Source organism: Silene latifolia, chromosome 1, assembly GCF_048544455.1.
Source record: "Silene latifolia isolate original U9 population chromosome 1, ASM4854445v1, whole genome shotgun sequence".
NCBI lineage: Eukaryota > Viridiplantae > Streptophyta > Magnoliopsida > Caryophyllales > Caryophyllaceae > Silene > Silene latifolia.
Window position 1 is genome coordinate 21,830,045 of NC_133526.1, and position 22,539 is coordinate 21,852,583.

Sequence of the window (22,539 nt, forward strand, 5' to 3'; positions counted from 1 at the left end):
CCTTTAGCTTGTTCTTTGCTTGTTTAGTTTGTAGCCTTTTAATTTGCTAGTTTAGTGCTAGTTCGTTACTACCTCTATATTTTATTTCGACTTAGCTAAGCTCGTGAATTAGAACGATTAGTAGTCCACCTACTCCTTGTGGGATCGACCCTCTAAAGTGTACAATGATAAAATCGTGCACTTGCGAGGTATTACTTGATACCATCAAGTTTTTGGCGCCGTTGCCGGGGAGTACGGCTTGATATTAATCGTTTTTGTTCTAGTTTAGACTAAGTCCTTTGTTACTAATCCTTTCTTTCAAGTGCTTAGGTCTTTTGCATAAGTAGGCGACAAAGAGGAGGTCAACCAACATATCCTATTGATCTTGAAATTGAAGCCACGGCAAGAAGACTTAATTCTCTAAGAAGAAGGGGTTTTCTAGACACGCCACCGGTAGACGAAAGTGATCAACAAGAAACTACCGAAGTGTTTGAAAATCCTTTTGGAGTATTAGTTGAAGAACCTAGCATCATGGGTGATCCGGTTCCGATAAGAGAGACTATGGCTCCTAAGCACATAGTCAATCCAAGCATCCAAAGGCCAAGAATTCAAGCTAATAACTTTGAGATCAAAAATGCCTTGCTCAACCTTGTTCAAGACAACCAATTTGGTGGAGGTCCCTTGGAGAACCCAAATGATCATCTAAATGACTTCCTTGAAAATTGTGATATGTACAAGTCAAATGGGGTCTCCGATGATGCGGTACGCCTTAGGTTGTTCCCCGGTTCACTTAGAGGTTCGGCCAAGGATTGGTTAAAGAATTGTGACCCGGATTCCTTCAAGACATGGGATGAGTTGGCTTCGACATTTTTGAACAAGTATTTCCCACCCTCAAGAACGGCCAAAGTCAAGAGTGAACTACAAAGCTTTACTCAAGAAGAGGATGAGACCATATATGAAGCATGGGAACGGTATAAGAAGCTCCAACGGTTATGCCCTCACCATGGCATCTCCGAGGCCGAGCTAGTGAACAATTTTTACAAAGGGTTGACCCAAGACCTTCGACTTTCATTAGATGCGGGGTCGGGAAAAGGTGCCTTATACATTTTGGGGCATAAAGCGGCAAATGAGCTAATTGAGGAGATGGCCTCAAGAACTATGGAATGGGGAAGTGATAGGCAATTGAGAAAGGGCAAGAAGAAGGATTCCAATGCGGTTTTGAATGTGGAGGTTAAGGGAATGCTAGATGAACTCACCCAACAAGTTGCTTTGCTAAATTCAAAACCTTCAAACTCCGATGCGAGGCAAGTCTTGTCTTGTGAGTTGTGTGGGGAACAAGGGCACACTCCCATTGGGTGTCCTTTGATTGCACCCCTCCAAGAGGAATGCTATGAGCAAGCAAATGGAGTTTGGGAATCCACAAGTGCAAGGCAAGGGTTCAATAATAACAACAACCAATTTGGCAATGGAAAAAGAACTCATCCTTTCTTGTCTTATGCTTCACAAAACATTCAAAACCCAACCACTTCCCAACCTCAACAACAAAGGTTCAATCAAAACTCTCAATTCCAAAGGCAAATTCCACCCGGTTTCCAAGGAAAGCAATTTGTCACCCAAACCAACAACCATTTGGGGGTTTCAAGGGACAAAATTTCAATCAACAACAAAACCAAAATTTCCAACCACAAAACCAAAACTTCCAAACCCCTTAAAAACCTTCTTGGGAACAAGCCTTTGAACAATTGATGATTGCAAACCAAAAATCCGACTCAAAGCTTGATAACCATATTACCTCACAAAGCCGGGTTAATGATGAAATAAGGGCATCCCAAAAAGCTACGGAAACTCATGTAGCCCAAATCTCTCAACAATTGAGTCAATTGGCTCAAAATTAGGGGAAGTTTCCGGGTAATACGGTTAACCCAAGGGAGATGAATGCGGTATTTTTTAGGAGTGGAAAGCAATTGGAGGAGGTTGAGAAATCTCCTAAGTGGAAGAGGAAGAGGGTGTCTAGTGAAATTGAGAAAGAGCACCCGGTTGAAGTTGTGGAAGAAGGTGAGATTAGGGTGGAGAAGTCTAAGAAGGTGGAGATGGTTGATCCTCCAAAGCAAGATGAACCTATTGAAACTAAGGGCAAAGAATGTACTCCACCACCAAGGGAGTATGTAGCACCGGTACCCTACCACAAAGGCTTGCAAGGCCTAGGCTTGAAAAGAAATATGAGAAGTTTGTTGAGATCTTGAAGGGAATGAATGTCACGATTCCTTTCCTTGATATGATTACCTAAATTCCATCATATGGTAAGTTTCTTAAGGAACTTGTCACTTTGAAAAAGAAGAATGGAGAGGTGCAAACCATCAACCTTTCTAAGGAATGTAGTGTTATTCTTACTCACACCAACAAGCTTCCAAATAAGCTAGAAGATCCGGGTAGCTTCTCAATTCTGTGTTCTATCCAAGGAGTGGCTATTAAAAGAGCATTGTGTGACTTGGGGGCTAGTGTGAGCCTCATGCCACTTTCAATCTTCAAGAGGCTTGATTTGGGAGATTTGAAACCAACTAGAGTTTCACTTCAACTAGTCGATCGTTCGGTTAAATTTCCCATTGGTGTGATTGAAGATGTACCCTTGGTTGTTGGGAAGCTTGTCATACCATGTGATTTCTTTGTCATGGATATGCCCGGGGACTACAATGTGCCTATTATCTTGGGGCGACCCTGTCTTGCCACCGGGGGAGCTATGATTGATGTGAAGAGTGGTAAGTTATCTTTGCAAGTGGGTGAAGATAAAGTGGAATTTGAGCTCACCAAGTCTATGGAAGCTCCATCTTTAGGTGACACTTGTTGCATTGTGGACATTCTAGAGAATCCCATGGAGGAGCATGACCCAAAATCTTCCTCTATGGATCCTTTGGAAACTTGTCTTTTTAATGGGTACGAAGTTGATGACAAAGATGTTGAAGCTCTTGCATATGTGTGGATGTTGGATTCCGCTCCAATTCATGAACAAGCTCCCAAGTTTGAAATGTTGGAAGTTGGTAAGAAGGAGGAGAGTTCCATGCCTCCTCCTACGGTTGAACTTAAACCTCTTCCCTCTTCTTTGAGATATGAATTTCTTGGTGATAATTCCACTTTGCCTGTCATCATCAATAGTGAACTTGATGACACCCAAACCTCAAAACTACTTTCTTTGCTCAAAAGGTTTAAGGGTGTCCTTGGGTATACGATTGGTGACCTCAAAGGGATTAGTCCCTCTTTGTGCACTCATAGAATTTTACTTGAAAATGAGGATGCTTCCTCCATTGAGGCACAAAGAAGGCTTAACCCCATAATGAAAGAAGTTGTGAGGAAAGAGGTCCTCAAACTACTTGATGCCGGCATTATCTATCTTATTTCGGATAGTAGGTGGGTAAGCCCGGTTCATGTAGTTCCCAAAAAAGGAGGAATGACGGTAGTGAGAAATGACAAAAATGAATTGATTCCCACGAGAACGGTAACCGGGTGGAGGATGTGTGTGGACTATAGGAAGTTGAACAAATCCACCCGGAAGGATCACTTTCCTTTACCGTTCATGGACCAAATGTTGGAGAGATTAGCTCAACACAACTACTTTTGCTTCTTGGATGGCTACTCGGGATTCTTCCAAATCCCTATCCATCCAAGTGACCAAGAAAAGACTACCTTTACTTGTCCATTTGGCACCTATGCATATAGGAGGATGCCATTTGGGCTATGTAATGCACCATCTACTTTTCAAAGAGCTATGATGTCCATTTTCTCCAATTTTGTTGAATAAGAAATGGAAGTTTTTATGGATGATTTTTCGGTTGTTGGGAAATGCTTTGAAAGTTGTTTGGCAAATTTGGAGAAAATTTTGAACAAGTGTCAAGAGTCTCACCTTGTGCTTAATTGGGAGAAGTGCCATTTTATGGTATAAGAAGGTGTTGTGTTGGGACACATAATGTCCAATCGTGGAATAGAAGTTGATAAGGCTAAGGTTGAGGTCATTGCTAGTCTCCCACCTCCCACCAATGTCAAGGGGGTGAGAAGTTTCCTTGGACATGCGGGCTTTTATCGCCGCTTCATCAAGGACTTCTCCAAGATTGCGAGACCTTTGACCGAATTGTTAGCCAAAGATACTCCTTTTGTGTTCTCTAACCGATGTCTTGATGCTTTTAATAGGTTGAAGGAAGCTTTGACAAGTGCTCCAATAATACAACCTCCGGATTGGAACTTGCCATTTGAGCTAATGTGCGATGCAAGCGATCAAGCCTTGGGCGCGGTTTTAGGCCAAAGGAAGGATGAAAAGGTGCATGCAATTCATTATGCAAGCAAAACTCTTGATGAAGCTCAAACCAATTACTCAACTACGGAAAAGGATCTCTTGGCGGTAGTTTTTGCCATGGAGAAGTTCCGGACCTATTTGGTGGGAGCTAAAGTTATAGTGTTCACCGATCATGTTGCTTTGAGACACTTGCTCATCAAAAAGGAGTCCAAGCCTCGGTTGATTAGGTGGATATTACTTCTACAAGAGTTTGACATGGAGATAAGGGATAAAAAAGGAGTTGAAAATGTGGTGGCCGACCATTTGTCCCGGTTAATCAACCTCAATGTTGACAATGGGCTTCTTATCAATGATTATTTGCCCGATGATCACTTGTTGTCCCTAAGTTTGGGTGAAGCACCATGGTATGTAGATATTGTCAATTATTTGGTCTCCGGGATAATCCCATATGATTATGACTCACACAAGCGGAAGAAATTCTTTCATGATCTAAGGCAATATTTTTGGAATGAGCCTTGCCTATACAAATCTTGTGCCGATGGGATAATTCGGAGGTGAATTCCAAGTGAAGAGGTGAAGCCGATAATTTCACATTGCCATGATATGCCAAGTGGAGGGCATGGTAGTTCAAGAAAGACCGCCGCAAGGGTGCTCCAATGTGGTTTCTTTTGGCCTGCCCTATTTCATGATGTGGCGACCTATGTCAAGGGGTGTGATAAGTGCCAACGAAGCTGCAATATTTCAAGGAGGCATGAGATGCCAATGAACTACATCCTAGAGGTAGAGTTGTTTGATGTATGGGGGATTGACTATCAAGGTCCTTTTCCCTCATCAAATGGGAATGAGTACATCCCTGTTGCGGTGGATTATGTGAGCAAATGGGTTGAAGCCATCCCAACAAAAACTTGTGATGCAAAGTCGGTAACAAAACTCATGGAAACGATCATATTTCCAAGGTTTGGGGTTCCAAGAATTGTGATTAGTGATCGTGGGACGCATTTTCGGGAAAGAACTCTAGATGCTTTCTAAAGAAACATGGGGTGCAACATAGGCGTAGTCTTGCCTACCACCCACAAGCAAACGGACAAGCCGAGATCTCAAACCGTGAGATTAAGATGATTCTTGAGAAGACCGTGAGCCGGTCAAGGAAGGATTGGTCAACTAAGCTCAACGATGCATTATGGGCTTACCGGACCGCTTTCAAAACACCGATAGGAACTTCACCGTTCCGGTTGGTGTACGGAAAGCCTTGTCACTTACCGGTAGAGTTGGAGCACAAGGCGCATTGGGCAATCTGACTTCTCAACTTTGACTTGAAGAGTGCCGGAGAAAAGAGACTTCTTGACATCAATGAGTTAGAAGAGTTTAGGCTAGAGGCTTATGAGAGCTCAAGGATTTACAAGGAGAAGACTAAGAAGTTCCATGACAAGAAAATTTTGAGAAGGGAATTCAAGGTGGGAGAGTTGGTTCTCCTCTTTAACTCAAGGTTCAAGTTATTTTTTGGGAAGCGGGACCTTTCACCGTGGTCCGAGTTTTTCCCCATGGGGCGATTGAAATATCCGATGGAGACCAAGCTTTCAAAGTAAACGGGCAAAGGCTCAAGCATTACATTGCTGGAGCCCCTATTGTGAAGAATGTAAGCTCCATCGATACCTACCTTCTCCATAATTGATTGTGATTCATGACTTCGTCGAGCCTCCGACATTAAACAAGGGCGCTACATGGGAGGCAACCCATGAAATTTGTATATAGCATGCATTTTAGGTAGTTAATCATTATTTTGTCCACTTTGGAAGGAATGACGGGGAGAAGGGAGACCGGCAACCAGCTAGCATACCGGCGCCGAGGCATATAAAATTTGAGTGGAAAAGTGTTTCGAAATTAAGCTGGGGAAGGCTGAGTGTCGGGTGACCGGCGGCCGGTACCCAACCGGCTCAGCGTCCCTTTTTCCCGTGCCTTTATATTTCCTCACCCACCCAATTTCTCACCACTCTCTAAAAATCACTCTCTTTCTCAACAATCCCTCAGCCTAAAATCCTCTCTAAATTCCCCAGCAAACCCACCAATACTCAACCCTTCCAAATAACTTGAAGATGGCATCTAAGAGAACTAGAGCGGACACGGCTATGGCCGCTATAGACTCGGTCCAATTCGGAGTGGCTCAAGTGACGGATTCCTCGCCGGATCCCGACTTCCCTAATCTTGCCTTCACATCCGGGGCTCAAAAATGTAAGTTCCTTTTATTCAAAAATCGTCCTATTCATGCTACTAAATTCATTTGTAGCGAAACCATGAAGGATTTAGGGATCGATACCGATGCCAAGAAACTATTTAGGGGGGTTGGAATGGGATTCTTGTATACCCTTAAACAATTGACTTACCCTTGCCTTACTTGGGTATGTTTGAGCTCACTCCAAGTGGATAAAAGGAGAAGTACCGGTAAAATTGTTGAAATTAGGTTCCGTCTTATGAACCGCAACCATACTATAACCTTGAAGAGGTTTGGAAAAGCTTTCGGTTTGAATTACATGGACTCCTACAGAGAACCCGCTGATTTTCATCATTCTCGGGTTTGGGAAGCTATTTCGGGTAAGCCCGAACCCACAATAGGGAAAAGGAGTGCCAACTCTATTCATTTTCTGGCTATTAGGGATTGGCATCGATTCATGGGGTGGACTATTTTTGCTAGGAGTGAACCGTGAACCGTTAGAACCGATGAACTAAACATCCTTGGCTCTTACCTTTTCCAAAAGCCCAAGCCGTTTCAAATAAACATAGCTCACCACTTTGTGCTCCACCTTAGGAAATTGGCAAATTTCCCGGATCAAAGTGTGGGAATATTTGTGGGCAGGATGATCACGCAATTGGCCAAGGATATAGGTGGGTTTGATAAGTCTTTGTACAACCCGGTTCAAGAGCCCAATGTCTTATCGAAATTCTACTTGACCCACTCTTTGGAATGGTTTAAAGTTGACCCGGCCGATAATCGTGAGTATTGGCAAGTCGATGACAAGGATTCAATTGTCCTTCCAAATATTAAGGCAACAACAATCAAGCAAGATCAATCTAGTTACCTCCTCTCGGTACATGAGCGTGACCACACCGAGGGTGCCCGACAAACACTCTCTCGGTGAGAACGCCACGGCCCGACCTCGGAATCCCACCCATCCACTTTTACCTCTTTACCACAACAATTTGACACTCATTCTATGCCTTCCACGTCTCAACAAACGAACTACCAATACCCTCCCCTTGACCCAACTTTAGTAGGGTATTTTGACAACTTGAACTTGGGATTGGGTGAATTGAAGAGTGAAATGAACACTCGGTTTGACACGGTGAATCAAAGGCTGGACCATGTCTACTATAACCAAGGAGTAGGGAACTTCCCTATTTATGATGATTATGCCCGCCGCGGGTTTGTCACTAGGGATGCGCCGCACCCGGATTACTTCCAATGGCCCGCCCAAGGATACACCGCACCGACTATTCGTGGAGGGCTCCACATGCAGTCGGATTACTTCGGTAACCCGGCCTTTCCTACTCCCGTGGTTCATCAAGAGAGGGGTGCGTGGTATAGTGGAGTAGCTCCTACATTCCACGGTGATGCGGGGGCGTCGAGGTCCGGAGGAGGGTGGAACTTGAGTACCGATGATGATGTTATTCGTGACGTGGGAAATGATGATTTCTATGTGGAAGATGATATTGATTTTGATAGTTGAGTTGGTGAAGCGGAGAGGGTGCTTTCAAATGTGAGCTCTTGGCAATGGCGGCTTCCTATGCATCTCGTTCCTTGACCCTTTGTAAGTATATCATCTCTCCATTTCTTTTAATGATTTCTTGTTGGTAGAAAGAGTCAAGTGACTCTTGGTAATTCATAGCCTCGCACCACCTAGAGGCCAACGCTCCCGTTTGAAAATCCAAAACCTTCGGTATGCTCCCCAAATTCAATCCAAATCTTGTTTGAACCTCCCACATATCCAAATGTCACGTATAAATTTCTTGTATTTAGATCCCCTTGTAATATATCTAGTATTTATCATCATCTAGTTTGCATTCACGTAGGTTGCATTAGAATTTAAATCTTGTAATATATTGTCACACGTAGTTGAATCCATCTAAAAAAAAAAAATTGAAAAACCCAAAAATATGTCCTTTATTTTGAATTAAAATGCCTCTTAACCACACTTCATCCGTCATTGGATGTATATAATAAGTGTGGGGAGGAGGCCCAAAAAAAAAAAAAAAAACAAGTTCTTTACTTTTTCAAAAATTCAAAAACAACAAAAATATGTATTTACTTTTCGAATATCCTCCACACATTCATTTCCATCAACAAATATGTAAATAAATAAGTGTGGGAGGAAATTCCACCAATTTGAAAATACAAAAAACATGTTATTTCTTTTCAAATATTCAAAAATCTAAAAACAAGTTCTTTTATTTTTTCCAACACGCCCTCCCATGTAAATGAATAAGTGTGGGGAGGGCCTAAAAAAAAACGAAAACCCAAAAACATGCCTTTTCATTTTAATTTCCTCCACACATTTATTTCCATTTGAAAGTAATGTAAATAAATAAGTGTGGGGAGGAAATTCTTATATTAAAAATCATCAAAAATATGTCTTTTTATTTTCAAAAAATTCAAAAATTCAAAAACAAGTTCCTTTTTTTTTTCACTCCCTATGCTTGTGTCCATTGAGGACAATGTACATTTCAAGTGTGGGGAGGGAAATATCCACTCTTGTGAATATTTGTTCATATTTGTAAATACTTGTAAATTTGAAAAAAAATTTTAAAATAAAAACACCTAAAAATTGAAAAATTTCTGAAAAATACAAAAACATTTGCATTGTATATATATGTTGTTTGTTGGCTAACCATTGATATAGGCATTGACCGTTTGAGGCAAAAAGGAGACTAGAAGACCGCTTGATATACTCGTTCTTATCTCTTTCTCCTTTTCCATTCTCTCTCTTTTTATATTGCTATGTAATATGGAGGAGGACGGGTTTTTGTGCCTTGGATGTTCCTTTGGGGAACTATTGGATTGTGGTGTTGATGTGCTGTTAGGCTTAGTCAACTTGTTGCATTTCTCTATTCTTGTTGTGTTTGATTTTCGCATGCATATGTTCTTGTATATACGTGTTTTTCAAATTCATGTTTTGCATCCGTTTGTAAATAAAGTTTTTAAGAAAGAACATGGTCTAGGAAGGGAACCAAATACCCCCATGATGAGCTATTGTGTCCAATTGTGCCTTTACCCTCCCCGTGACTCGCACCCGTGGCCTCTTAGTTAGCCGAGGGAGGCGGGCTTGACCAATGAGTTTAGACCGATCTTGTGAGACCTAGGGCCGTAGACTAGACCTTAGGCTCGACTTAGCTACTCAAAAGTAAAGGTAGAGCCTCATAGGGTGGGTACATTCATACCACGCCCTCATCTAGGTTTGAGAGTAGGCCTCCTCGCGAGCCGTGTCACATCAAGATGCATAAATGTGTCATTGCGTCCTTAGACCATGAAGTTGCATTACATTTTTGTGCACATGATATGAAGCAAAAGTCCATTCGCATATGAACCTCACATAGCCAAATAGCCTTATTTTCTCCCTTCCATTATTTCCCTTTTTGATTCACCCCCTTGAGCCTTAGCCTATCCATTTGGCAAACCCACCAAAATAGCTACATTCCATAACCACCCTTCCTTAATCAAGAATTGGTCGGTTTTGTAGTTGTGTTGTAGGAGGTGATTTGGGTCATGTTGGTGGATAGTATACATATCCACTTGGGTCGGAATTTGGTATACATTTGGCATTGTATATAAATAAGAGGTTTTGAAAAAGAAATGAAAAACAAAAAAGAAAAGTGAAAAAGTCATGAAAAAACAAAAAAAATGAGTTGTGTTATGTATATATATTGTCAAGAAAAGAAAAAGGCAAGCAACACCCCTCCTCATCATTAAACGGGGTAGAAAAAGCCGTTGCTAAATAAAGGGGCAATTTGATATTTTTCCAAAATGAGTCGGGTTTACACAATTTTTGCATGACTTGGGAAACCGAGTCTTTGTTAGGGTGTAGACGTTACCATTTGTTGAAATAAGAGGAGTATTTCCAAATTTTTCCTACTTGAGTTGGGTTTATGCAATTTTTGCATAGTTTTGGTCATCCATGCTATGTTAGAGCATAGACGTGTCTCATATGTTACAATAAGAAATGGGATGTGATGTGTCAATAATTCTTGATTTGAGCTCCACATATCCAAACGGTGCACCAATCCCGTTTCGACCTACTCCTTAGCCCCGTTACAACCCTTGCTTCATAATGTGTGCATTTTACCATTGTTTGCATTTCATCGGACATAGGACGGTCTTACACATTAGATTGCGGGCAAGTTTTCGCTAGTTGAGTTAGTTGAGTGATTTTGGTTACTATTGGTCACAAAAATCACCTTGTTCTTTCATTGAGTGACGAGTGAAAACCGTGAGGATGTCGTTGCCTAGGTCCCCTTAGTCATGGGTCTTTGGGTTGAATCTCGTGTCGGTTTTGTAATTCTAGGCGGTCTTGCCCTCTTCCCCTTTCCCCGCTCTTGAATTTGTTTCTTGAGCATTGGTCACACGAGGGTTGCTTGAGCCATGCTTAGGGGGTTGGCACCCCAATTGACACTTTTGAGACGGTGCTCCCGACCACGGCCGTGTTTTGTTGTTTGGAAAATGCGGCCACTTAGATGAGGAAAGTTGACCATTTTGCCAGATGCTTTCTATTGATTGATTACGTGCTTTCACGATAGATGCGTCGCAATTTTGTAGCAAGACCCAACTTGCCTTGCAATAGGGCACTCTTCCCTTATGGGTGCCAAATTGTGAGTTGAAGGGGCGTTGAGTGCGCTAATACTCGATCGGCTTAGTTAGTAGCGTAGTTGAGTGATGCTTATATTGTGCACCCACTCTCCGTATTTATCTTAGTAGTGCCTTGTACGTTGGGTTGAGGATTAGTCGGGGACGAGTAAGGACTAAGTGTGGGGAGATTTGATGAATAAACATTCGGCCCCTTTTTACCCTTCCTTTTTGCTAATCTTTTGGACTACTTAGGCACAATCTTAGGCCTTTTTCTTGCATTTTGGCCCTTATTTCCGCTACTACCGATTCCGGTATTCGATTGTAGGTAATTGAGCTAGCTAAAGGAAATTTGGCAAGAAACAAGGCACACGAGGAAGTTAGCAAGGAAGAAAGGGGAGGAAAAAGAGCAGAGGATGTCCCTGGGCCGACCAGCCGGCAGCCGGCCAACCGGCAGGGCGTCACCTTGGTCATATTAAAGCTTCAAAATTGAGATGTCTCAGCGCCGAAGGGCCAGCCGGCCGCCGGTTGACCGGCTGGCGGTCACTGCTACCCGTGTTTTGTCTTAATCCCCCTTTTTTTGTAACCTAAGTAAGAGGACACTATAAATACTCCCAAAAAAATCGTGTTTAGACACAGAACCCTAGATCTAAATTTATTTCCTCTTCCAAGTTTGGATCTTGTTAATTACATTACTAATCTTTCCTTAATTAGAGCAAGTTCTTCAATTAATTAGTAGTAGAAATTGGGTTGTAAGAAGATTGAAGGTTTCACCTTCCTTATTGTTCAATCCAAACTCCTTTCTTGCTATTGAGTTGGTATTATTTATCTTCCAAATTTCATTAGTTTACATTTACTTTTCCTTTAAGTTTTGTTTGATTGTTTATGTTAAATTTTCATCCTTGTTGTTTGATTGTTGTTGTTTTCACTCTTGTTCATCTTCCCTTTGTTCATCCTTGTTATTTTCACCCAAAGATTTAGTCTTTGATTTACTTAAGTTAAAGATTGAATCTTTGAGTTGTTTTTGTTAAAGATTGTGTCTTTTAGTTTAATCATCCTCATTATTAGTTTAATTTATCTTTCTTCATCATTATTGTTGGATTGTTGCATGTTTAGAAGTAGAATTCATCCTCCCACTATGTTTATGCTTAAAGACTCCATCTTTATTGTTTATCTTGTCTTTAGAAACATGATTAGTGAGTAGTCTTCTTCTAGGACTCGGTTTGACCCGGTATGGGTAATTTCACTGATTAATTCTCATTAAGGCTAATTTGTTGGGGGAAATTGGTGAGGGTAGTTTAGAGGAATTGCATGTTTAAGGTTTGGTTTTTGGGTAGTGTCGACTTGCGACCCTTGTCCACCAACGAGAGTTGGTTTGGTTGTGAATTGGATACCCGGAATTCGACCTTGTCACCAACTAAGGTTGAGACCGAAAGGGAGAACCGAGGGAGGATGCCTCTAGACTAGCGTTTGAAATCGACCTCCGAGAGGAGGAGTGGGATGACCCGGAATACGATGAGGGCCTAATGACCTTGACCAAATACTAGGCTACCTTGGAAAAATGCATGTTTTCGGGGTTGTTGGGTTTTGACTTAGGGGTACCGACTTTCGAACCCGAGAGGGGGGTTAGTTGGGATAACTAGTGTCCTATTGCGAACCCGAGAGGGAGGTTCTAGGCGAATTAGAGCCATCTCCCCCTTACCTTTCTACCCCTTTTGATTAGCCGAGAGAATTAACATGTGGAGTTACGTATATCCGTGGGAGAACCGAGTTCTAGCCCTTCCTATTATTTGATCTATTCTTAATCCTTTAGCTTGTTCTTTTCTTGTTTAGTTTGTAGCCTTTTAATTTGCTAGTTTAGTGCTAGTTCGTTACTACCTCTCTATTTTATTTCGACTTAGCTAAGCTCGTGAATTAGAACGATTAGTAGTCCACCTACTCCTTGTGGGATCGACCCTCTAAAATGTACAACGATAAAATCGTGCACTTGCGAGGTATTACTTGATACCATCAATATACCCGTGCAACTTTACATGGGCATTACGCTAGCGTATATATCATTTGTGAATAATTTTCAAGCGCCGTTTTCAATTTGCAACAAATAGCTTTTTTTGGGTACCACCATTCTATCCCACCAGATTAACCCAAGTACCCAACCCAAACCCCAAAAAACACAAAGTAGAGCCAAATTGTACTACTCTCAAATAACCCACATGATCCGAAAACACCAGAAATGACTAGCTTGAAATACAAACTTTAAGAGTCACCCGGTCGATTGGAACCCAGAGTGACAGTATTCGAAATGGGCCAGCCCACGAGACAAGCAGGACCCAGCCCGCGGGCCAAGCAGGGCCCGAGCCCGTGATTTGACGGGCTAGGGACGGGCCACGATCAGGGTATGGAGGATCAAGACTGGCAGAACACAGCCCGATAGCCCGATTTATCGTACCTAGGTCGGGCCATGAACCGGCCCGGCCCATTGACTACTCTAGGTATAGTATGTAAAGACGACACACAATCATGTTTCATGTAGTTCAAATATACCATTTGACTTTTATTGACGGTAGAACCGTTTTATACTCGCTCCATAAACCTGTTTTTTTTTTTTTTTTTCTAATTTTTCTAATATATGCGTCTATGCGAGTTGTAGTTTATTGAAATGGAAAGGTTTTGGAGGGAGTACAAGTTTCCTTTCAATTGTATGTTGGAAACAGGAAAAAATCAGAAAATGTTGAGATGAGAAATCCTTGAAGTACTAGTTGTCAACAAGTAGGTCTTGATTAAGACGGTCTTTAAGTTAAGAACTCTCACAATTCTCTTTTCATTCTAATGTTATGAAAATCAATTGTAAGTATGTCTTAACTTAAGAACCTCTAAAACAAGAATTTGTGCTTCCACAAATTGAACATGGTATATATACAATTAACTTGTACACCATCATTGATCATTGTCTTAATCATTTGCAAACAATCAATGTAAAACGGGGATTTTGTGATCAACTTGGCATCAATGACAAAGGGGTCAATCATAGTCCGAGTCGGGCCGACTTCTGATGGCGGGTCAAGCCAACCAAACACAATCCTAAACGGGTTAGAGGTGATAAAAATGAGTAACTTTGCAGGTAGCCTAAGTGGCCTGTTTGATGTGAATGGTAATTACATGGGCCCAAAACCATGAAGATATTGGCTGTGGTGAGTCTAGTGATGGGAATGACGGCTTTAGTCCTTGTCTCTTCGATGTTTGTTAGGTGGCACAAGCGGCCGCAAGACTAGAAAAGGTTAACAGTTTCTCGTTGTGGCTTCCTCTCACGGCAACTGGCACTACTTTCCTCTCTAGCAGAAGCTCCAGTCCAGTGCTAGTACTGTTTTCGGTTCTAGAAAGAGCAGTATGTTTCACGCTACTAACAATGGGGTTGGTAGGTTTTTCGGTTTTGCTGAGCTTCAAGAGCAGTATGGTCCCTGGAGCTTGTCGTAACATACTCGCTCCCTCCATCCCTGTCATTTGCTTAATCTTGATTTATTCATTAAACAAGGGTTGTTAACTAATGTCAATGATTAAACAAGGGTTAAACTCAAAGTCGGACTATTTTCCGATCCTGCATAGCGTTGTTATAAAAAGAATAATGGTTCAGTAAACCTGTTACACTTTTTTCTTTTAAGTTATTATGAAGTAGATTACTAAACAAGTCAAAAAAACAGATAATTTTACTAGACACAACAATAAGCACAAAACTTGCAATGTAATGTAATAAACAACTGGACAATTTCTATTAAATCATTACCGAAATTCAATAATGCTGAATCAGGTAAGTTACATACTGCAGCAAAATTAAGCCTTAATTACTACCAGTGAAACTCAATTCACAATACTAATTACACAAATTAAAAGAATTCCCCAATAATCAGAACATAGCTAAGTTAAATCAGCCAAAATCTATACAATTGCAGCGATCCATCAAAACCCGACTTAAGGCCTAATTATCTAACAAATTATCTTCATTACTGTCAAAATTGCTGATAATCAGAAGAAAGGTGCCCTGCAGGGTATTCCTTTTCTGCTCTTCTTCCTATAACTCAAGCTAACACTTATATTCCCATCTTCAATCTTCTGCCTTTTATGCTCTTGTTGATTTTCGCCCTTCGCTACATCGCCGAAACTCCTCTTCTTCCCCTTTTCAACACCACATGCCCCACTGATTCCAACCCCAAGCTTGATTTTCAACTTCAGAGTCTTTTGAGGCTTCTCTGAATCCCTTTTCTCAGTAAGACAAATCGCATTCTCCTGCAACATCCGACAGTGATATGACCCAAAACCCGAATTAAGTTTACACAGAATAGAACAGAACCTATCACGTTCAGGCAAAGCAGTTTTCGACAAATCGGCTCCACAAACAACACAAACCACAGCCTTACTTTTCTTGTCATTCTTCTTCCTAGACTTCGGAAAGTAAACAAACCCGGTATTCACCTTATAAGGACAAACACCATTAACAACATCCAATAAATCAGGAATCTTTAAAACATCATAAAGATTATAACCATATTCTCTAGAACAAGTCAATGCTTGTAACACATTATGATCTTTATGTTGGGTTTCAACATCAATCTTTCTCAAGCTTTTACCACCACAATCTACACAAAAATAACCTCTGTAATTCAGATCTTTACCTTTTCCTGTGACGAATTCCGCAGTGATCATATCGTTCACCCACTGTGGAAATTTGAGATTTTGAACACTACCCATTGTTTTTCTTGATGATTTCTAAATTGGGTTTTGAAAATTTTCGAAAATTAACGTAAACAAGAAAGTGATTTGAGAGTTGTTGTTGATGAAGTAAGATTTGAACTGTAGAAGACTAGGGTTTGATGTGCATAGTAAATGGGGGTGAAAACAGGAGTGACAGTTATATAGTTGGAGGTAAAAAGGGTGAATTTAGGAAAGAAAACTAGCTTGCTGCCCAAGTACTTTGTGTTGGTAAAATTTGATGAGATGAACTGTAATTCTGTGTTTGGCGCGTTTTGTTACCCACACAACGGTAATATTGTCCTAGTTGGACTCGGAGCTAAAAAAATCTAAAATTTCCATGCCGGCGTTTTTTTAGTTAAATTTACACGAAATTTGTGTACAAGGGTACTTTTAACGTTTATAATTATATTTTTGTTATATTTGATAAGTATTTTGTACTTGCATTTTTCTTAAAATATATTTATGTTTTAATATGATTTAAAATTTCAAGAAAGTAATGAAAATAATGATTTAGGTGAGCTCGAGTTGAGCTCGATCCTAATACATATGAGCTGATTTCGAGCTTTGTTTTATTAAGTCGGAAAATTATAAGCCAATTTCGAGCTCAAGCTCAAATTCCGAACCGATTCCAAGCCAACTCGAGCTTGAACTCAAATCGACTCGATTACACACCGACACGAACTTGCAATAAACAGATTCTCAAATTCCTCAACGAAAACCAAGACATCAACACTTCTTCCCAATCATCACACAAAGTACACCACATAATGAATGGAATCAATTAATTTACGCCCACTTTCTCACCAAAAAATTGTACGTCCACAATCTTAAAAATGGAAAATAAAAATACAAAATAAAATAAATGCGTTGACCATTGACCTTCCACCAAATAATCCAGCTTAGAGAAGTACACCCATGGTAACCAAAACAATAGCAACAACACCTCCTGTTATGCGCGGAAGCGTGTTGAGACGATATAATAACAATAACAAAATAAAGAACACAAGAATTTACGTGGTTCACTATCAATATGATAGCTACGTCCACAAGGGCCAGGGAAATATTTTACTATGTAGGGAGAGAATTACAGATTACAAAGACGAGCCCTCAAACTTGCCTCACCAAGTTTTCTACCTTTCTCTCTTAATTAACTTAGAATATAGTCGGGTCTTTATATAGTATTATTCCACCCAAAACTATATACCTAAACTAATTAGGAAACTAATTAAACAAACTTAGGAAACTAAACTAAGGAATCACAAAAGTGACGTCCAAAGTAAACATAAAATAAGAAATTGGTGGGCCCTGCGAACTTCCTAATACCAATCAAAAACACGTAGAGCATAGAATGGAAAAGTTAACGCCATATACCAGACATACGTGCGACCCGCGAACTAGGACTTTGCTCCCCCTTATTTTCTTCACTCTCACATACCCAAATCGAAAACGACTCGGACGAGTCATATTCTAACAATCTCCACCTTGACTCGGACAGTCGGATCTACAAACAACTTCCAGTCAACTGAGCCCTCCATCATAGTCACACTATGATTGCCGATACCAGTCTCAAACCATGAGAAACCGTGCTAGCTCCACCTTAGCCAAGATGAGCTACACTATAGCCAGAACCTGACCCACGCCGGAGTCAAATGCCTACGCCGAGGCATGGACGCCCCCGTTGGGGCTCCCTACCTGTGCTCGCGCCGGAGCACTCACACCCATGCCAGGGTGATCCCGCGCCCTCATCGGGACGCGCTAGCTAACTGGTGACTCCCCATAAAATCACCTCTCAACCCAACATCTTCTGGCTTAGACTTGTTGCTTGAGACAAAATAGCTACCTTTTAGTATATAAGGCTCGAAATTTCCAAACCTTATCATACCACTCCGCAACTGAAAGACTCTTTGTTGTTCTTCTTGACGATCTATTTTATCAACCCGGCCTTTAGGAGTATCCCCTAACTCCACCTTCCCGTTGACACAATCATCCTCAACGAAAGATGAACTCTTCAATTCGGTTGTTGAACTTCTTCTTGTTGATCCTGATCCATCGACCACTAGAGCCTCGGCAAGCTCCACCTCACCTTCGACATCATCAACTATCAAACCAGAAGCAAGATTCAACCCCTCTAGACCAACATGCCTAGTATGACTCACCTCTACATTACCACAATGTTTAGAAGGTGACATCCCCCTAGTCAATGCCTTACCTTGTAAAAGATACAAGTTACCTGCACTTGACTTCACACCACGAAGCAACTCCCATGGACCCTTGCACACACTCAATACTCCACCTTTTCCTTGAAATTGAAAACCCCTCCTGTCTAACATTCCAAGAGAAATAAGATTACTCTTAAGTTGTGGAACATGCCTTACACCCTTGAGATATCTAACCTTTCCATCATGCATTAAAAACTTCACAGAGCCTACTCCAACAGCCTCACAAACCGCTCCATCACCCATGGTAACAGTGCTCATATGATGACTATATGTCAGAAACATCACCCGTTTAGAACACATGTGAGATGTGCATCCACTATCAAGAACCCATCTATCACCTAAATGATTCTTTTCTTGGACCACCAATGCTAGATCATCCTCGGAGTCGTAATCACTTTTTGATTGTTGTGCGGTAAAGAAAAGAAGCAAAATTTCCCTTCTTTGGCTTAGGACATTCTAACTTCCAATGACCCTTTTACCCACGATTATGGCAATAATCACTAGAACTTGGTCCCTTTGACTTAGGCCTATAAGACTTCTTCTTTTTCCCTCCAATCAACTGTTTCCTTTTCAAACTTAGCAACCAATCCCAAAGCCTCGATTATCTACCACAACATTAGTTGCCTTCCAGCGTAACTCCCTAGTGTGAAGCGACGACTTCACCTCCTCTAGGGTCAAAGTCTCCTTACCCACCACAAGTGACTCTACAAAGTTCTCATATGATAACGGTAAAGAAACTAACAAAATAAGCGCAGCATCCTCATCTTCTATCTTAACATCTAAATTACGTAGATCCAGTAAAATAGAGTTAAGCTTATCAAGATGATCCCGAAGTGACATACCTTCTTGCATTCTGAGGCCAAACAAACGTTGTTTCAATAACAATTTATTGGTGAGTGTTTTAGTCATATAAAGACTCTCCAATTTTGTCCACAAGCCAGCTGCAGTTTCCTCACCCGCAACTTCGTAATAACATCGTCGCGCGGACATAACAAGATTGTAGCATGAGCCCTTTCCTCCATTGTTACCAACTCAGGATCCTCAGTCTCCGTGACTGACGACTCAGCACCTGCCACCGCCCCTGCGGTAGTCTTTGTCACCTTTGTGGAGAAACTCGGCGTCAACGGTCTCCAGATACACTGCTGCTTAAGCAAAGCCCTCATCTTTATCTGCCATAGTCCAAAATTATTCCTTCCCGTAAATCTGTCGATCTTTGTAGCTAACTGTTGTGCTATCATCTCTCCCAGATCAAATAACCTAGCTCAGATGCCAATTGTTATGCGGAAGCGTGAATATCCCTTGTTGGGCCTCTGCTGCACCGGTGTCCACTGTCCATAATAGTACGATATTGTCCGCTTTGGGCCAAGCCCTCACGGATTTACTCTTGGGCTCCTTCCCAAAAGGCCTCGTACTATTATATTTTGTAGATACTTATAAAGATGATCTTCCATCTTTATTCTACCGATGTGGGACAAGGGTTTGCACCCTAACAATCCTCCCCTCAAACCAAGGACCATCATCTTGACTCGGACCTTGACCTTCATGGAGAACTCCCCACACCATGCAGCCCCATCACCTAGACACCCGCATCACCAAGTCTTGATAACCTCCCCTTAAACGACACACCATGTGTCTCATGGGGCTTGTGCTACACTTGCGTACCAAACTCCTCTGCATCCAATATACCCTGGACTGGGTCCGAATCCACCGCCTCAGCACGTCACACCGGACCGCCTTTTTTTTGGACTTACCATGGACCGCTTTTGTTGCCTCCATTAAGTCTCAGCCCACCTCGCCGGGTCGCTGACGATCTTCTCTTGGACGGCCTGTCGTCTCATCACCGTGAGACCATGTCGCTTCTCGCGAACATATTAGCTCTCCCTCGAGCTATAGGAGTTCCACGTCTTATAGTGTACATCCACCTTCAAGTCTTGGCCTGATGAATCTCTGTGTCTAGCCCAAGTAGAACCTTGGGCTCTGATACCACTTGTTGTGCGGAAGCGTGAATATCCCCGTGTTGGGCCTCTGCTGCACCGGTGTCCACTGTCCATAATAGTACGATATTGTCCGCTTTGGGCCAAGCCCTCACGGATTTACTCTTGGGCTCCTTCCCAAAAGGCCTCGTACTATTATATTTTGTAGATACTTATAAAGATGATCTTCCATCTTTATTCTACCGATGTGGGACAAGGGTTTGCACCCTAACACCTCCCATCCGCATACTTGTAACACCATATGCTCCACTCTTTCCATTATCCGCCGCCTCTGTGGGAGATTTCGCCTTGTCGCTATCGCTTTTGGGTGCCTCTGCGATCATCAAGAGCTTTTAGGGGCTTTAGCACCAAACAACTCCTCGGGCAACAACACCTTATCGACACGTAAATGCGACCCGGAGGAAGCGTGCTCCTCAAGGCATTATTGATTGTGACGGTAACAACACCGGTTGACACATTAACATTGTTAACACCCAAGTAAGTGACGGTAAGCCCGAACGGCTTACCGTCGTTGCCGATAGCTTGGTCCCGATCAAGTTCTTGCGGTCCGGAACGACTCGAAAGTGTAGAATTTTGGGAGAACATGGTAGAGGATAAGTTGGACTTGTTGTTGGTTCGTTAACCCGTTGATTGTGCCGGGTTTTAGGTTTTGGAAGGCGTTATCGGTTGGTGCAAAGACCGTCATGCCTTCGTTTGAATTGTTAACTTGATTCTCGACTTGTTGGCCGACTTGGGTGGTGTTTAAAAGGCGAATGAAAGTGGTGAATTGGCCTCCTTTTTCGAGGATGGCAGTTAGATTGATTGCGCCCGTTGGGGCTGGGGTGGGTGCGGTTGGTTGGGCACTGGTGGTAGCCGCGACAACCGCGATGAGGAGGAAGGAGAGTCTGAGCATTGTCATTTTTGTAGGGTGTGAAATTAATGTTTATTTTGGATTTTGGATTGAGAATGGTGATGGTTTATGTGAATATATACGAGAGAATTTATCTGGTGTAACACGGTTTTACATAATATACAGATACATTAACGAGAGGATATAGAGACTGGAATGAGCTGGATAATGTACGTGATATCCACTTATATATCAATCAATATGCATGTATGGTAGGTATTGAATATGAAATAATAATGTGAAACTAAATTGAAATTTGGTTAAAAGCTTTGTTTTTTCGTGTAAAAAATGGTATAAAATCGTTTGTGGGTTGAGAATCGTGCGGTTGCACTCACTACTTATTATAGTTTTTGAATTATTGATGCGTTGAATTGGTTGTGTTTACATGATTTTGGTATTGTAAATTAGTGTTGAATTAGACAATCAAACTACCGAACGGACCATTGTTAATTCAAACTCATAATACAATCATGTACCCATCATTTTATGATCGTGATGTATAAACCAAACACATATATTTGTTGAGATATACTCTGTATGTCAATATGTAATATATCGATGCATCATAATTTGGGAATAGGGTATTTTGAAATATATCGTAGAGAATAATATGATATATTTCAATATACCGTATTCCCAAATTATGATATGTCGATGTAGTAACATATCGACATATATCTCAACAATATTGAACCACATAATCACCTTTCAATGGTCACCAAATCAGCTGTACAAGTATTTGACGAAATTTTTAGATCTGGCGCTGTTTGGTAAACGGGATATTGGCCAATTTTTAGCATATTCAAGAGTTTTAGCATGTTTGACCAATCAATAAGCTAATTTTATTGTTTGGTAAACACATATTGAAACTGCATATTTGGGGTCAATATGTTGTTTTACAATATGCTGCTTACCTCAACATATTGGTTAACATATTGTAAAATAAGAAACTTTTCTCCCTTTTACAAAGAAAAGTAACAATCTACTAATCGTAATCTGACAATTACCAAACACTCAAATTAATTCTGCTAATTATAATATGCTAGTCAAACCTTCTGATAAAATCTACTATTTATAATCTGCTTATGCTGAAATTAATCCGCTGTTCACCAAACAAGGCCTTAACTTTCATCTTTAATTTTGGGGATGTTTGGTAAACAGTAGATTGGTAAAATTTCAGCATATTATAGACTTTTAGCATGTTTGACTCACCAATCTACTAATTTGTGTGTTTTGTAAATGGTATATTGAAACGGTAGATTGAACTCCAATCTACTGTTTCCAATATGCTGCTACACTCAGCATATTCATTTTAGTAGATTGCAAATAATGAATCTGTCACCATTTACACATAGGTACAACAATCTATTAACGCAAATCTGCTAATTACGAAACACTTCTATTAATTCTGTTAATAAAAATATGTTAATCAAACCTGACAATCCAATTTGTCACTTATAATCTGCTTGACCAATTTGCTTCTCCTAATATTAATCTGCCGAGTACCAAACAATGCCTTTAACTTTTAAATACAAGGCAAAACATATTTGAGAGTTCATAATAAGCTCATTAGGTCATTTTAATTAAATAAATCGGTAATG

At 41.1% G+C, this 22,539-nt stretch overlaps 1 non-coding gene and 1 pseudogene across 1 annotated transcript; both read right to left on the reverse strand.

Moving 5' to 3' along the window:
* Window positions 1–882: 882 nt before the first annotated feature.
* Window positions 883–989, reverse strand: LOC141619500 (small nucleolar RNA R71). The gene has a single exon (XR_012531723.1). It is a non-coding gene; the product is annotated as a small nucleolar RNA R71 (small nucleolar RNA).
* A 15,551-nt stretch (window positions 990–16,540) lies between these two features.
* Window positions 16,541–21,213, reverse strand: LOC141655388 (fasciclin-like arabinogalactan protein 6; annotated as a pseudogene).
* Between the last annotated feature and the right edge of the window lie 1,326 nt (window positions 21,214–22,539).